Source organism: Armigeres subalbatus, chromosome 2 (assembly GCF_024139115.2).
Source record: "Armigeres subalbatus isolate Guangzhou_Male chromosome 2, GZ_Asu_2, whole genome shotgun sequence".
Lineage (NCBI taxonomy): Eukaryota > Metazoa > Arthropoda > Insecta > Diptera > Culicidae > Armigeres > Armigeres subalbatus.
In genome coordinates, this window is record NC_085140.1 from 36,805,840 (window position 1) to 36,822,280 (window position 16,441).

A 16,441-nucleotide genomic window follows, 5' to 3' on the forward strand; every position below is an offset into this window, starting at 1 on the left:
GAATTATCTGGGTGAACTGTGCACCCAGAGAAAACAATGGATCACCGATGAGACCTGGAGGAAGATAGAGGAGCGAAGAGAATCCAAAGCCGCGATAGAGCCAGAGGAGCCAAAGTTTTAGCCCGTCAACGATAGTCGGCTCTGGAGAAGGAAGTGAAACGCTAATGAAGGAGGGAGAGCCGCAGCAACCGGGGACATTCGCCTCCTCTACGATATCTCACGACGCTTAAGCAGGGCGAAGATAAATGCAACGATGCCTGTGAAAAACGCGAATGATCAGTTATTGACCGACCCAACTGACCAGCTGAAACGCTGGTTCGAGCACTTTGAACAACTTTTTCAATTAAGAAAATTATTTTGAGCTTTTTAGTGGAATGTCTTCACTTGTCATAAGACGAGTTTGTACAATCCCATTGAATTTCACCACTTAATTGTATCTTGACAGATACGTATTTCGACCTCAACAGTAAGGCCATCTTCAGTGTCTAGTACTTGACTCGACTTCGACTCAACGGCTGCAGGTGTTCATCAACAGATGTCTGCGGTATATAATTCAGGCCTGGTGGCCTCACAACTGGATCTCAAACAATGAGCTCCATCGTCGTTGGCACCAGAGGCCGATAGCAACATAAATTCGGGATCGGAAGTGGGGGTAGGGGCGGAAACGAAATCTGTAAACAAGCATTAGACTGGAACCCAGAGGGACATCGCAGCAGAGGCAGAGGCTCATGGCGGCAAAGCCTCAATAAAGAAATAAAAGAAGTCGACCGATATCTAACCTGGCAACAGTTTAAAGCGATAGCTGGACATCGCTCAGGATGAAGATTTTTCAAGTCGGCCCTTTGCACCACCGGAGGTGTACAGAATCCATAAGTAAGTAAGTTTGTACATTGTGCAAGGGGGAAACACAATAATTTTTAGTTTTATGTGCAGCCAAGTTCGATTTCGTGCATATGCGCAGCCAAGCTTTTTAACAAAAAAAATGATTTGTCGTATGGCCGAGTTGCCATATAATATGCAATTTATTATCAATGATTTTTCAATAATTCCGAAATGCAAAATCCGATCTGACCAATTTTCAATAGCAAACATTGGGACCGACTTTTCCATCGAATGCAACTTGTATCGAGGTAATCGGACAATTCTAGGTTCTAAAAACTGTGTCCACAAAATTTGTACACATACACACGCACACACATACAGACATAACTTCAGTTCGTCGAGCTGATTCGATCGGTATATGGGTTTCCAGGCCTTTTATCAAAAGTTTATTATTGGAGTGATGCTATAGCCTGTTGTTGCAGCTTTGTTGTACGCGAAAGGCAAAAACGTCTGAGAAGCAGTGCAAATCATGATACACCCAGATGTCCAAATATTTACTCATTTTGCAACCATATTTCATGACAAAGGAAACATTCCAGCTTGGGCACGCGATTAAGACAGTATAAATCATTCCACTAGCCCGACGACCACGGCAAGGGTAGGAACTACGAAGGTGTGCAAATCAACATTTAGTGCACGCTATTACAACGGCAGAGGCAAGCAATGCCATACACTTGTGACTAAATATTTAGTAAATAGTAGAAGTCAGGTGAACGCGGTTGACTGACGATGTGTTTCTTTAATTGTGAAAGCTCCATTACGGAGCTACCCCACTTGACATTAATTATGAATTATTCGAAAGCATTCATATACGTTCTACTTGAGTAATTAGGTCGTTCTATATTAAAATGAATTAAATCATTCCACTTTTAAAATAACGTACAAATCAATTGGTAAAGTAGAACAAAATGCGACCGAAGGCTTTGTCTAATAACTGCCGGCCTTCATGACTAAAATACCATTAAGGCACACGACCACATCATATCACCTGATTACAAATTTATCACCAGAATAAATAAGACGCTCCGACTATATTTCAGTCAACCAAATTCCTCTTCTATTAACTTCACGTCTATCGGTAATCCAGTTATTGCTTTGCCCATCAGAAATACCATTATGCCCTAACAAAGTTAAATTCCCCTCCACCCACCTTTTCTGTGATTATAATCTTTGCAGCGATAACAGCTTCGAATCGAAGCATTAAGTCAATTATCAATCCGACGAGTTTGAAACTAAGCCGTATCAAATATTTGATAGAAAATCTAATAAGGCAAACTCGACTTTTCGACGACGACGGCTGACACTCATTGAATCATTATCTTTATTTGGCCCGTTCTATTTTCAACCCTAAAATAAAGGAACAGATGCCCGCCACTACTCCACCCCCCTTCCACAAAAGAAAACATTTGCGAAACTCCCAAAAGTGCACTTGTCCTGACGAATTATGAGATGGTTTCATCACGAGGGAGTGCCCTTTTCATTATGCATAGTCGACGACAGCATCGGTAAACGCCCGTCTCCCGTCCCGTAGGTGTGCTTGTCAAAACTAAATTCGATCCAAATAGAGCAGCACATCACTTCCCTGTAGTGGTACAGAGAGAAGGCAAATGGCACACGGACTTGATATGCCCCATCATAAATTATCATAAATTGATTTTTGGCAGAGTGCCACCCTGTCTTTAACTGATGTGTGCCTACTTTATGAGAAGCTCGTGACCAGCACGCGAAAATGGTTGTCTAGAAATAGTGCTCTATGTATAGTCCGTATAGTGGTGGGGTGATTGGGTGGAAACATGGAAATAAAGCACGTGGAATAGTAAAAACTGTGACTGACGAGGCCATGAGACATGGAAGAATCGAACAGGCAGCGTGGTAGTCTTTACAAAATCTGGTAACCCTGAAGGGAATCAACAGGGACCATGTTGACAAGTGCTACGTTCCCAAGTGATTTCCATCATTGTGGAAATTGTTGGCATCGTCTAATCCATTAAAATGATTTTGCCTTATAAAAAGATGGACAAAGGGCGTGATACTACATAGAATTTGACTCCAAAGCTCATTTCCTTTAGAATGCTTGAAAAATATAAAGATATAAAATTAGAGAGACACTACAATTGAGACACAAGGAACAATTGATTCAACGATATGATTCATTGTCATCTTCTGCTAACCAAACGAGACCGAATGATCATACAAAAGAATCAGAGATTGTCATCCCACAAAGGCGAGACGGCTTCAAATGCTGTGAATATCATGATCAAATTTCCGTTGCTAATATCTACCTAATCAAAACATTTATCTCTCGAACCAGCGTTACTAGCGCTCTCACGCTTTAGCTACTGGACTTTGATCATGGTTCTGTTAGTTAACCATAAATCATCATATAAAATTTCGCTACTGGAATGAGCTTTTGGCAAATAGAGTCAAACTCGGACTAAATAATCATAACATGCCTGCCCCTGAAGATGCTTAAATTCCGGAAATATAGCAAGTTCGTGAGATTTTTTGGATGTTGATAACGACCCCAGGAAGTATTCAAGTTTCGCTTTAAACATTTTCGGAAGATCTTTGAAGCTTGAATCACTTAATATCTGGACGGTGTGCTTTACAGCGCTTCTAGTGATCTGTTCTTGAATGTTTTGAGCAAAATGTTGCGAAGATCTCAGAAATAGGAATTTTGTAGTTTTTTATCTCTTCAACATAATCTGCCTCAATATTGCCTAAAACTTGAGGTTCTTCAAGTATTACTTTATTATTTCCGAATAATTTTCTATGAATTCCATTCTGTTTCTCAAACACTGTTGTTTCTCCCGACTGTAGTAGCAGCTAACAAAATCAACATATTACAGTCAGAGCACCTTATGTGTTTAAGTTTTAACACTTTAAGTGCTTCAACACGAATCATCATTAACTTACCTAAAATATAAAGAAATACAATTAGGTTCCCTAAAATCGAAGAACCGGTATAATGTATATAGAGCACAAGTCAACAGGAAGCTTCGTCCAAAACTATTGCGACAAAGACATGCACGATTAGTTTGTTGTCACAGCGAATGTAGGTCAAGGTCTACACATTGCACTTTGCGTAATGCACGTGGTTGGTGCTGTTCGTCCGACCTTCGAGCAAGCTGAAACAGTTACCAACGTGTAGCCCGGCATTGGCCTGATTTTGACACCCAAAGGTGTGGAAGTGTGCGACAACTGAGTGGATCGTTACCAATTGCCACCCACGCACTACAAGGTACCGTCCATTCGCTTCGTCTACTCCGTTTATGGGTCGTGTCCCATGTGACTGCGGTCGATGTAATCAGATTAGTTGAAATTGATTCGTTGGATAGAGCCTAACGCCCCGCGGTGGGCGAGGGTGGATCAATGCGCTTTAAATGGTTTGAAAAGTTATTTTCCTCCGCTTTGTGGCAGTATGCTTGAGCAGCAAAAAAGCTATTTTTGTTATCTGTTGCATGAATTTTTAGGAAAATAAAATCATTTTTAGAAAGTCCTGAAGAATTCTAACTCGGTTTTGTTTGAATACTCCATTTAATGTTCTCAGCTGCGACGTTGGTAAAATCTGATCGATAGTGTGTGTCATATAAATTGCGAGATTACGACAGACATTTCTTTTACAATTTCCAGCAGAATCTCACAATTGATATGATTCATACAATGATTGTGTTTAATCAAGCCGTGAAGTGCTGCCAAAAATATGTCTTAGTGATCAATTCAAACCGATTACCAAACAAACACCCTGATTAATCCACCTATCGGTGTTGGAGCCTTTCTCGTAGCAAAAAAATACTAAAAACCAACTTCACCTAGTAGTGATGTTGCCTTTATTTTTTAGGTTTTACTAGCGGGACTCTGAATATAGTCGAAACCTGTTCAAACCTGGCCTTTGATGATACCTCCTTTGAAGCAGCTTGCAATAATCTAGACTTTTCTTCCAAAATATCAAACACTTTTCATAACATGTAGAGTTTAGGGTCATTCGACAGAATGCCATTTGGCCGAATGCCGTTTGACCGAATAGTTAAAATTGATTTCCTTATTAAGTGAAGTAAGACGTGAGTGAGACGTTAGAAATGAATAGTGAAAAATTAGAATTGAGGAAATTAAATGTTCGAACACTCCACTTTAATAAAGAATTAAAAAAAAAAATGTTCGAACACTTCTTACTTCGCAGTTCTTTCTTCACAAATTGTTCACTTCTAACTTCTCAAAAAAAGCAAAAAAGAAGGAGAAGGAATGATGAGAAGAAACAAAAATTAAGTTAAAAAAAATCCAATTTTCACCTCATTTTGCGCTTTTTTCTATTTGCCCTCTTACTTCTCAGTTCTCTCTCCAATCTCACTTTTTACTTCTCACTAGGTACACACATTACACTAGTCACATTGCACTTCTCACCATTCACTATACACTTCTCGCTCCTTGCTTCTCCCTTCTCACTTTTCACTTCTTGCTTCTTACTTCTCACTGTTTTATTATCATTTTTTTACTTCTCACTTCTCAAACTTTTTACTTCCAACTTCTGACCTCTCACTTTTCACTTCTCACTTCGTAAACTATTTATTTCTAATTTCTGACCTCTTATCTGTCACTTCTCAATTCTTACTTCTCACTTCACTAGTGTATGAAATCAAGGAACTGACGTCGTAGTACCATATGACCCATAAAAATTGGTTAATTGGTCGTTGGTCAGATGACCCTTCAAAATATAATTTGGTAAATCGTACATAAGCGAGAATTATTCATTTTTCTTCTATCCTTGCTTTTCCTTCTCACTTCGAATTTTTCATTGCTCACTTCTCAATTCTTACTTCTCACTTCACATTTCTTTCTTCTCACTTCTCGCTTTTTACAATTTACTTTTCACTTTGCTTTTCCTTTCTCATTTTTCACTCTCACTCGTTTTCTCCTTGCTTTTCTTAAAGCTTTATTTGTGTATTTCTCTTCTCTTCTTGCTTCTCCCTTCTCACTTTTCACTTCTCACTTTTCACTTCTCACTTCGAATTTGTCACCCCTCACTTCTTGCTTCTTACACACTTAAATTATTAAATTATTTTGGTGATTCGAGATCTCGGTTAAATTGTGATTCAGTGATTCATTTATTTCGTCATAATTTAACCGAAATTCGCCAAAGTTAACTTTATACCGAGATCTCGGTAAAGATTACCAAGATTCATCAAAATTATTGCCGAGATCCCAGCTGTTGGATTTTCAGCAATCGTAAAATTTAGAATTTTAAGTGTGTACTTCTCAATTCTTACTTCTCACTCCTCACTTCTCACTTCTAAATTATTACTTCATTTTTCAATTCTCTTCTTCTTCTTATTTATCACTTTTCACTATTCACTTCCTATTTCCTATTAAGAGATGTGCGAAATGTCTCATTCCTCACTTCTCGCTGCACATTGCATGTAATTCCTACTACTCATTACTCACAATATAAGTTTTTTTAACGTTTCGGTCAAACAACATTCGACCAAACGGCATTCGGCCTAATGGCCCGACATCGTTTATATTATGCGTATGAACTTATTCAACATCGAGTTAGCGAGGTGAAAATGGTTTGAGAAGTTACTTAGACTTAGAGAATATCGAATAAGGGAGATATCGACTTACGGAGGTAACGCAGTATGCAAAATTCAAGGGACTTTGAATTTCATCAAGTAAAAGAAAATATCGAGTTACAGAGAGTTCACTATTCAGGCTTATCGTTTCCAAACCAACTGTTATTATCTATAATGTACTGATGATTTGTTATGAGTCAGTTAAAGGATTCACTTTTCGGTAGCAAATAAAAGTTTCATCACGCCTCTTGAAAGGAGGCTTCCGAGCCTCTTGAAAGGAGGCTTCCGAGCCTCTTGGAAGGAGGCTTCCGAGCCTCTTGAAAGGAGGCTTTTGTGGCTCTTGAAAGGAGGCTTCTGAGCCTCTTGAATGGAGGCTTCTGAGCCTCTTGGAAGGAGGCTTCTGAGCCTCTTGAAAGGAGGCTTCTGAGCCTCTTGAATGGAGGCTTTTGAGCCTCTTGAAAGGAGGCTTCCGAGCCTCTTGGAAAGGAGGCCTGAGCCTCTTGAAAGGAGGCCTGAGCCTCTTGAAAGGAGGCCTGAGCCTCTTGAAAGGAGGCTTCCGAGCGTCTTGAAAGGAGGCTTCTGAGCCTCTTGAAAGGAGGCTTCTGAGCTCTCTTGAAAGGAGGCTCTGAGCCTCTTGAAAGGAGGCTTCTGAGCCTCTTGAAAGGAGGCCTGAGCCTCTTGAAAGGAGGCTTCTGAGCCTCTTGAAAGGAGGCTTCTGAGCCTCTTGAAAGGAGGCTTCTGAGCCTCTTGAAAGGAGGCTTCTGAGCCTCTTGAAAGGAGGCTTCTGAGCTCTCTTGAAAGGAGGCTTCTGAGCCTCTTGAAAGGAGGCTTCTGAGCCTCTTGAAAGGAGGCTTCCTGAGGCCTCTTGAAAGGAGGCTCTGAGCCTCTTGAAAGGAGGCTTCTGAGCCTCTTGAAAGGAGGCTTCTGAGCCTCTTGAAAGGAGGCTTCTGAGCCTCTTGAAAGGAGGCTTCTGAGCCTCTTGAAAGGAGGTTTCTGAGCCTCTTCAAAGGAGGCTTCTGAGCCTTTTGAAAGGAGGCTTCTGAGCCTCTTGAAAGGAGGCTTCTGAGCCTTTTGAAATGAAGCTTCTGAGTCTCTTGATAGGAGGCTTCTGAGCCTCTAGAAAGGATCTTGAAAGGAGGTTTTCGAGCCTCTTGAAAGGAGGCTTTTGAGCCTCTATAAAAGGAGGCTTCTGAGCCTCTTGAAAGGAGGCTCTGAGCCTCTTGAAAGGAGGCTTCTGAGCCTCTTGAAAGGAGGCTTCCTGAGCTGCTTGAAAGGAGGCTTCTGAGCCTCTTGAAAGGAGGCTTCTGAGCCTCTTGAAAGGAGGCTTCCTGAGCTCTCTTGAAAGGAGGCCTGAGCCTCTTGAAAGGAGGCTTCTGAGCCTCTTGAAAGGAGGCTTCTGAGCCTCTTGAAAGGAGGCTTCTGAGCCTCTTGAAAGGAGGCTTCCAGGCCTCTTGAAAGGAGGCCTGAGCCTCTTGAAAGGAGGCTTGAGCCTCTTGAAAGGAGGCCTGAGCCTCTTGAAAGGAGGCTTCTGAGCCTCTTGAAAGGAGGCTCTGAGCCCTCTTGAAAGGAGGCTCTGAGCCTCTTGAAAGGAGGCTCTGAGCCTCTTGAAAGGAGGCTTCTGAGCCTCTTGAAAGGAGGCCTGAGCCTCTTGAAAGGAGGCCTTCGAGCCTCTTGAAAGGAGGCTTCCGAGCCTCTTGAAAGGAGGCTTCCGAGCCTCTTGAACGGAGGCTTCCGAGACTCTTGAAAGGAGGCTTCCGAGCCTCTTGAAAGGAGGCTTCCGAGCCTCTTGAAAGGAGGCTTCCGAGCCTCTTTAAAGGAGGCTTCCGAGCCTCTTGAAAGGAGGCTTCCGAGCCTCTTGGAAGGAGGCTTCCGAGCCTCTTGAAAGGAGGCTTCCGAGCCTCTTGAAAGGAGGCTTCCGAGCCTCTTGAAAGGAGGCTTACGAGCCTCTTGAAAGGAGGCTTACGAGCCTCTTGAAAGGAGGCTTGCGAGCCTCTTAAAAGAAGGCTTCCGAGCATCTTGAAAGGAGGCTTCCGAGCCTCTTGAAGGGAGGCTTCCGAACCACTTGAAAGGAGCTTCTTGCAACGAAGCTTCTTGACTTAGCTTTTAGGAAAATCTTTAAGCATCTCATATGGGGATGGGTTTTAGTTCAGAAGCATATTCTTAGCATATCAATATTTTTCTATCATATTCTTATTTTTTGTTTCGATCAGATTTTCAAAATTTGTTCCTTCTTCGTTTGGTCTATAATCTTTTTGTGCTACAACCCTTCATATGCTGGTTATGGTCAACGGTCAGCGGTGGTCAACGTCAACGCCAGATATGTGGCGCGGCACCAAACAAAAATAGTCAACATGTGATACCACCACGACAGGATATGTCTTTGGTTGCCATCTCAGTGCTAATGGCGTAAGCTCACCCATCTCATCAAGATAATATATCCTAGGGGAGGGTATCTTATACGGCCCGAGGCTGGTTCATCTCAGCGTTAATAGAATAGAGAAACAGCGTTAATAACTAGAGGGACTTGAAGGGTATCGCCTAGTCTGAGATTGTGTAGTGATTGATTCTATGCTATCTTTCCTATCTTATACATTGGTGCTGAATATCTGGCAAAGGAGGGGTCAAATTAGCGTAAAAATGCCTGCTGCTTTAAGAAATAGAATACGTATTGTTCCACTCGCCTTGTTGTTTCGGAGCACGCCTCTGATGCTTCCCAACAGATAAATGGTTCTAAGGTGTTCCAGATGGGGTCATTCGGATAGTACGTGGTCCGCAGTGTTAGGGGTGTTAGAGATGGGTCTACTACGAAAGGCCGAAAAACAAGAGGCCGAAGGAAAAAAAAGGCCGAATGCACAAAAGGCCAAAACCACAAAAGGTCGAATCACAAAAGGCCGAATGAACTCGGCAGGGTAACAAAGTTTGTTGCACTGCCGAGTTTATTCGCTCTTTTTTTATTCAAATACCTAATATAATTTAGAATATTCGCATTATTTTGTAATTTGTTGCCAAAAGTCAGTTTCTCTTAAATTTGGAGGAAATGAAATACACTGGGGAACCGTGAGCTATAAAGCTTTCAGCTAAAAACGTAATATATTGGGAAGTCGATTTGGACAGCTTCTGATGTCGCAACTAGATGAGTAGTGAGTAGTGCGCATTGATGCAAATCCGCGAATCGATTTTTTGAGTCATGAATCCGGGCTCTTGCATCAGATTTAAGAATTTGACTTTTCTAAGTACTACTGATGATGATTAGTTTAATACATCAGCAAAGGAAGAAAAAAAGGGAACTTTTAGATTACTCCGTTATTTTAAAGTGTTAGGTGGTGCTAGCCTAATATTTATATGTATACAGTGTTTAGTTATATTGATCCTTTAATTACTGATTGATTTATTATACAATATATAAGGATTCAAATTGACCCAGTAAACAGCGTCATACAACTTCTTTCTATTGAAAGATTGAACTTCGACGTTGAACTCGCGTTGAATACCTCAACTGAATGAGATTGATTAAATCGCTGGTACTAGTTACAAAACCCGTAGACAAGTTTTTATTCATCGGACAGCATAATAAGGGGCTATTCAAATATGACGTCCACTACTTTTTGTGATTTCTCCCCCTCTGTCACGCTTTTTTGTATACCTAGTATACTGCCGTGAATCGCATATACAGGCCGGACTCGATTATCCGGAGTGCTGAAAAAAATTCACTCCGGATAATCGAGCCATTTTTTGTTGTTGCTGAAAATTTAACTTTTGCTCAAATAATCTTTATTTTGGTTATATAACATCTAATAAAATATCCCGTTGGTCCGTTCATGGATTCTGACTACCGTTAGATGTCAGCGCCGATCCGAAAATCGTCGGCGGCAACGTTTGTCATAATTTTGATGGGCGATTTTTTTAATTTAACGTAAAGTTTTTTTTTTAGAATATTTTAAGACATTAACGGAAGAATCCTTTTAATTTCCCCGGGAAAACCTAATGAGCTGTCCCAGGAGATTCTTCCAAGTTTTTCGAATTTCAACAGGAATTGCTCTAAAGTTTTCACGGGAATTCCTTTCGAAATTTTCATGGGAAATTGATTAGGAGTTTTCCTATCCCACCAGGCATACATGCTTCGAATTAACAGAATTTCCTTGTGATTTTTTTAAAGTTTCACAAAAACTGTTTCCAACGGATTTTCAACTGGTTTTTTACGGAATTTCTTTGGATTTCTACGTGAAATTCCTTATGTTGTCTATTAGTAATTCTTCGGAAATTCTACGAGAAAACTTTCAAAAGACGGAGGGTCGCTTGGTTGAAAGTCATTTCACCGAATACCACATGGCCGAATAATACGATAAGCCGAAAGCTATCTAGCCGAATTCCATTTGTCCGATACGCAAACGTCTTTTTCGGCCAAATTATCAGTTCGGCCGTACGTCGGAAACGGTTTTCGACCTTATGTCACTTCGTCCGGCCAAGCAGTATTTTCGGCCAAACGATTTTTTTTTTTTTTGGCAGCTCGGGCCGAATGACCCTTTTCTACCAAACGATCTAGGCATTTTTTGGCTAAATGACCTATTCGACTGTCCTGTCCGACTTTTCAGTCAAATGACCAGTTCGGCCGAACGACATTATCGGCCATATGTCTATTTCGGCCAAATAATTTTATACCGATACCGCTTTTATCGTTGATCACCAAGATTTTTCTGATGCATTTGTTTTTGTATTATAAGTATGCACTAATGTTGTGGCTTATACATGCTGTGGCCTTCCTAAAACTCCGGAACATCCGTGAAATAAAACAAAAAATAATTAATTTCATTGCATAGCACCATTTGACTGTTGATTCGACATTCTAACAACGGAATTAATTTCACATTCTGTATGGATCACCTTGGCCACCTTGGTGATTCTTTAGAAAATGAAAATATTCATTTCATAATTAAGGGAAGATCCATTAATTACGTAACGCAAAAAATGGCCATTTTCAATCCTCCTCTCCTCTATGTCACACTTTTTGTATCCAAAAAATTAGGCCGTGCGTTACGATTCATACAAACCAATTAAACCTTACATACAAAAAAACTGTTACGAGGGGGAGGATGGAGGTTCAAAATTGTCCCTTTTTTATGGAAGGTTTATTTTTTTTGTACGGACCGTAACGCTTGATCTGACTTCTTCCCTCCCCCCTAAAGCATAACGTCATTTGTGAACAGTCCCTTAGGTAAGCGAGAAAGGCACTATCATTACTATAGGTGTCTTGCACATATTGGATACGTTACGGATACACACTGATAATACATTTCTATTTTTGTAAGATGGGTAAAAATATTACTCCAGATAATCGAGCCATTTTCTCCGGATAATCGAGCCCCGGATAATGGAGCCTCCGGTTAATCGAGCCTCTGGATAATCGAGTCTGGCCTGTATACTGTCACAAAATCTTAGACCCCCCCCCCCCCCTTAAAACTGTGACATCATTATTAAATGACCCCTAAGACTAAACCTAATATTCCTAGTTCTCTTGATTGGAAGATTGACACTTTTGTAATGATTCGGCCTTTTGAGATTCGGCCCCTTGTGTCATTCGGCCCTTCGTGGTTCGGCCTTTTGTGATATGTTAGAACATTTTCGGCCTTTTATGATTCGGCCTTTTGTACTGATCCCTTGCAAATATCGCATTTCTTGTGAAATGGTGATCCTCCAGAGAAGTTGTGCGATATCCTGGAATGTCCTGTTCGCAGTCTATACAGGACGACTTGTTCTTTCCGGTTATGTCGGTCTTTCCATTTCTCCGTATCTCCTTCTAATTTCTCTAACCATGCGTTTATGATTGTCCGCCTATACCTCAGCTCTGCCCCGTGTACACCCTTCGTGAGGCGGGGTCCAGTTCGGCCAATGTTAGCAAGGTCGACACAGGCTAAGTGGGTGGGAGTAAAGGGAGTAGCCCAGACAGAGAGCCGATACGAGCGAAATATCTATCGCAGATTCTGCTTGGCCGCGTAAGAATGTGAGTGATCCACCATACATAATATAATAAAGTTTCGCCGGTTGACAAGGTTGGCAATGATGATGCTTCGCTACCCCAAGCTCGATGGTGACTGTTGACGTCCTCAAGCTCGATTATGACTGACATCTGCAAGAAGGATTATTGGCTCTGAAATCTGGTCAAGGGTCTCGTCCAGCTGATTTTCTAATTTTGCCAATTTGCCGTTTGGAACGTAGACCGAGATCTAAACTATGACAGTCACCGAGTGGTAAAAGGTTAAGTACACTTTTTGTAAAAAAAACATTGGTATTTCTTTCCCAGGTATTCCTCATGGTAACAGACGTTGGATCGCGGATACCTCATGTAGTGCTAGTATTGCAGGTTTCATGTCATGAATCACCAGATCTAAGCAGGTTATGGAAGTATCCATTTACATTCCACTGGATGGCGAAAGTGGATTTGTCGCATGAGGGATGCAGCCGAACAAGACATAGCTCTCCCAGTGGCATATGAATAGGAGTTACTTCAGTTCATTCAAAGTAAATTGCCTATTTTCCGGCTATTGAGCCACCCGGAGTGGTTATTAATTACTATAACAGTGGAGGAAATAAGTAAAACATTTTCATGTTATTATGTTATTTTATTTGTATACAGATAATTATAACGTCTGACCTATAGATCTGTTTGGGCCGAATCGTTGTTAACGTTCATGATGAGCTGGTCTATGCTATCTTTAGCACCTGATGTGTATAGCTGCAGATCATCGTTGTAGAGTTAATATCTACACCGTAATACTAATGACACGCTGGTGGTATAATTACCATGGTACAAGAATTTTGAAATGAGTACCGTACCGATTATTGTCTTTATCAAAGATAATCTTGGAATAATTTTCTTGTCCTCTTGTACCATGGTACAAGTACCACAGGTGTCAGGTGTGTCCTTAGTATAATTGTATTGATTTAGAGACATAATAGCAAGGAACAGAGGAAGGATCCTTGAGGTGTATCGTCAACTACGTCAACATCAAAAATCTTTGAAATTCGTCGAGACAATAAAATTGTGTTGATATTCATCATCTATGGACTATATTTACTAATCAATTTAGGTAACCTTTGAGATTACGTGAGCTCACAGCAATTATAAGTACTCTGATAAGATAAACAATTATTACTATCATGTACTTACGAATTCCGTTGAATATGATTGAATAACAGTTTCACCAGTTATAAACACTATTTGTTACCATACAAAGTAACTATTCGTACTGTCTTCTAGAAGGGTGATCCCAGCATCCGGTTGCAGAATCTGGCAACGCGGTTAAATAAAAGAAACCAGCACATCATCGCAACTCTCAATTCCACCTACAATGACATCAGCACCATTCCTGTTAATCATCTTGCTTTTTTTTTCTTGGGACAATCACGAGAACTGAAGTTCTTCCACTATGACTTACGCCTAATCAGATTTTATTCCAGGAAATTACACTTGGATGACACGAAAAAATCGACCAATAAATGGCTCGTTGCTCGGCCGATGGTTTGTTCAGCCCACCGCACTAACTTTCTTGTATAAGATGCACCACTGCTGTCACAACTTCGTCCTTGGGCAAGACCTCTGGTCACTCTGGACAGGCATATTACACTCCCACTACTCTTACAGAACAGCGCCCAAGGACAAATTCTAAGCAACTCCCATCAGAATACACTCAATCTTCATCCGCAATCTGCAACAAGGGACCCCGAATGAAAAACCAGGGTTTTCCCGTGATACCCAAGTTCCAACCAGTCAGCGATAAGAATGCGAAAAATCGAACCGTAATCACCCCCGTACTTAACAACAATCCCACCAAAAGGAACTCACTTTTCGCACTTGCTCCGGAGTAGCACCGAACCGATGGAGCAATCCTACAACTTAAACCAATAATTTGTTGCCTTTTTGTTGTTTTTTTGCGAAAACCAGCTTTTATCCAACGACTACGGCGAATTTTAATCCACGAACTGACGACATCGAAATTTTGCTGCTGTTCACTTTGCGAAGATTTTCTTCGTCTAGCGTTTTTGACGTTCTTCTTTAGCAGATGATTTTGACTTTATTTGTTCAATTCACAGGACCGTATTTCAGGAGTAGGAGAATGTTTTCTTCGAAAGCGAACTAAAATTCTTGCGGATAACATTTCAAATGGCCCTATTTGATTTGTTGAGTTTCCACGGTTTCCAGACAAATAAAGAAGAAGAAGACATAGTGAATAAACGATCTGTTAGTGAGCTGACTTCTCTCTCTCAGATCTGGACTTGAAGGTGCCCTCAGACGTTGCAAGCAAATCACTCGCAACGAGCATTTTGCTCGCAGAAAGTGACAACTGTCAAAAATTTGCCTGTCTGACTACACTGAAAGTGATTGCATGCAAACAAATGACAACTCGTTAGCAAACGCTCGCTTGTAATGTGTGACTGCTAAGCGTTAAAAATTTTCAACTCTCAGAAACGAAATTGCACTTGCTAGTGCAGCACTAGCAAATTTTTCGCTCGCACGAGTGCAAATTTTTCGCTTGCACTGCAAAAATAGGAATGAAATTAGATTTTGTGGCCGAAAAACAAGTTTTATGTTTTTGTTTATATTTGCATGAGAGTAAATCTGTCATTTGCTTAGAGTAAAAAACGTCTGCAATTGCGAGTGCTCTCAGAGTCTCAGAAATCATTCGCTCGCACGAGTGATTTGCTTCCCGAAAAGAAAAAAACCTTAGGTTAAATGGTGTGAACTGTACAAAAACAATAAAATTTATGAGAAAAAATAAAAAATATTGTGATTGTATTGTACGGTTTTTTTATACTAATAAACCAATCTATTGTATTTACAACAAAATTACAATAAAATGTATTATCTCGACAGAGTATATTGTTCATACCATAGATTTACAATAGTTTTTGTTGTTACATCAACTTTCAATAATAATATTTACAAATTTGGACACAGATACCGACTGATTCGAAGGTATAAATTGAAATCCTGCAGGAAAGAGTTCTGCGACATCAATTTGGTTCTTGATGACAAGGTTTTCCGGCACACGATTCTCGCTGCCTGGAAAACATAATTCCTGGTTGTTCTGCTCGTTCCGTACCGATGATAGTACAGAATATCTGGAGGGCCACTCGGCTACAAAAGATGCTTGAGTTGACTCGAGAGCTACTGTTGGAAGCCAAAAGAGACGACATGACATCAGCCCCGATTTGACCTTCATTAATTTGCGATATGCCAGCCAACTCTAAGCATTTTGTTGGCATGAATGCTGAACAACAACGAGCTAGGTCTGTTTTGATTCTGGGGTTGTGTTTCAATTTCCATATAGAAATCCTTCGACGTTATTCTGATTGAAGATTCGCCACAACAGAAATCCATAAGGTAAGTGCGCTTTAATCAGAATAAAAAAGTATTTTCTGATATTTTGCTTTGCAGCTGTTACTGCGAACATATTTTGAAGCCTTTTCTGGATAAACTGAGGTCGTCAAAAAATCACTTCAGCGGTGATGGCTACGGTATGAAGCAATGTCCTCCCAGGTTAAGGAAATCCAAAAGCGTTTCAAGCAAAACTCAAAATCGAGTGGCAGTGGAGCGATTTCACGAGAAATACGTGCGGTTCACGATCGAAGGGACCAGAAATATTTAGTAGCCCAATAGCAACTATCAGGAAACGTGCAAACATATGTGCCCTCTGAGAAGAAACGTTATATGAAAGAGTCATAGTCATAGAAAGTGTATATTTCAAGTGACGTCGCAGGAAGCCGGGGGAAGCTCACAAAATCATTACTCAAGAAGTTCGTCTCTCCTTGCGTTCGAGTTACATTGAGAGATGAGTTATTTGCTGATGAGAATTCTGGATTTATGCGAAGACGAGGACGAGCACGCGGACCACAATTTATTGGTTCCATTTTGTTTGGGACTGGATGCGCAACATTCGGAAGGGTATCAACGCAGCAGGAGTTGTGCTCGGGCGGTGCGATTAGTGAAACAATGT

General features: G+C 40.8%; 1 protein-coding gene across 1 annotated transcript in view; it reads right to left on the bottom strand.

The window, feature by feature from the left end:
• Positions 1 to 14,606, bottom strand: part of LOC134218459 (hyccin-like) — an 83,753-nt gene extending 69,147 nt beyond the window's left edge. The window contains exon 1 of the mRNA XM_062697468.1: positions 14,290 to 14,606. The gene's annotated coding sequence lies outside the window, so the exon portion shown is untranslated. The remainder of the gene's footprint in view (positions 1 to 14,289) is intronic.
• Positions 14,607 to 16,441: the final 1,835 nt, after the last annotated feature.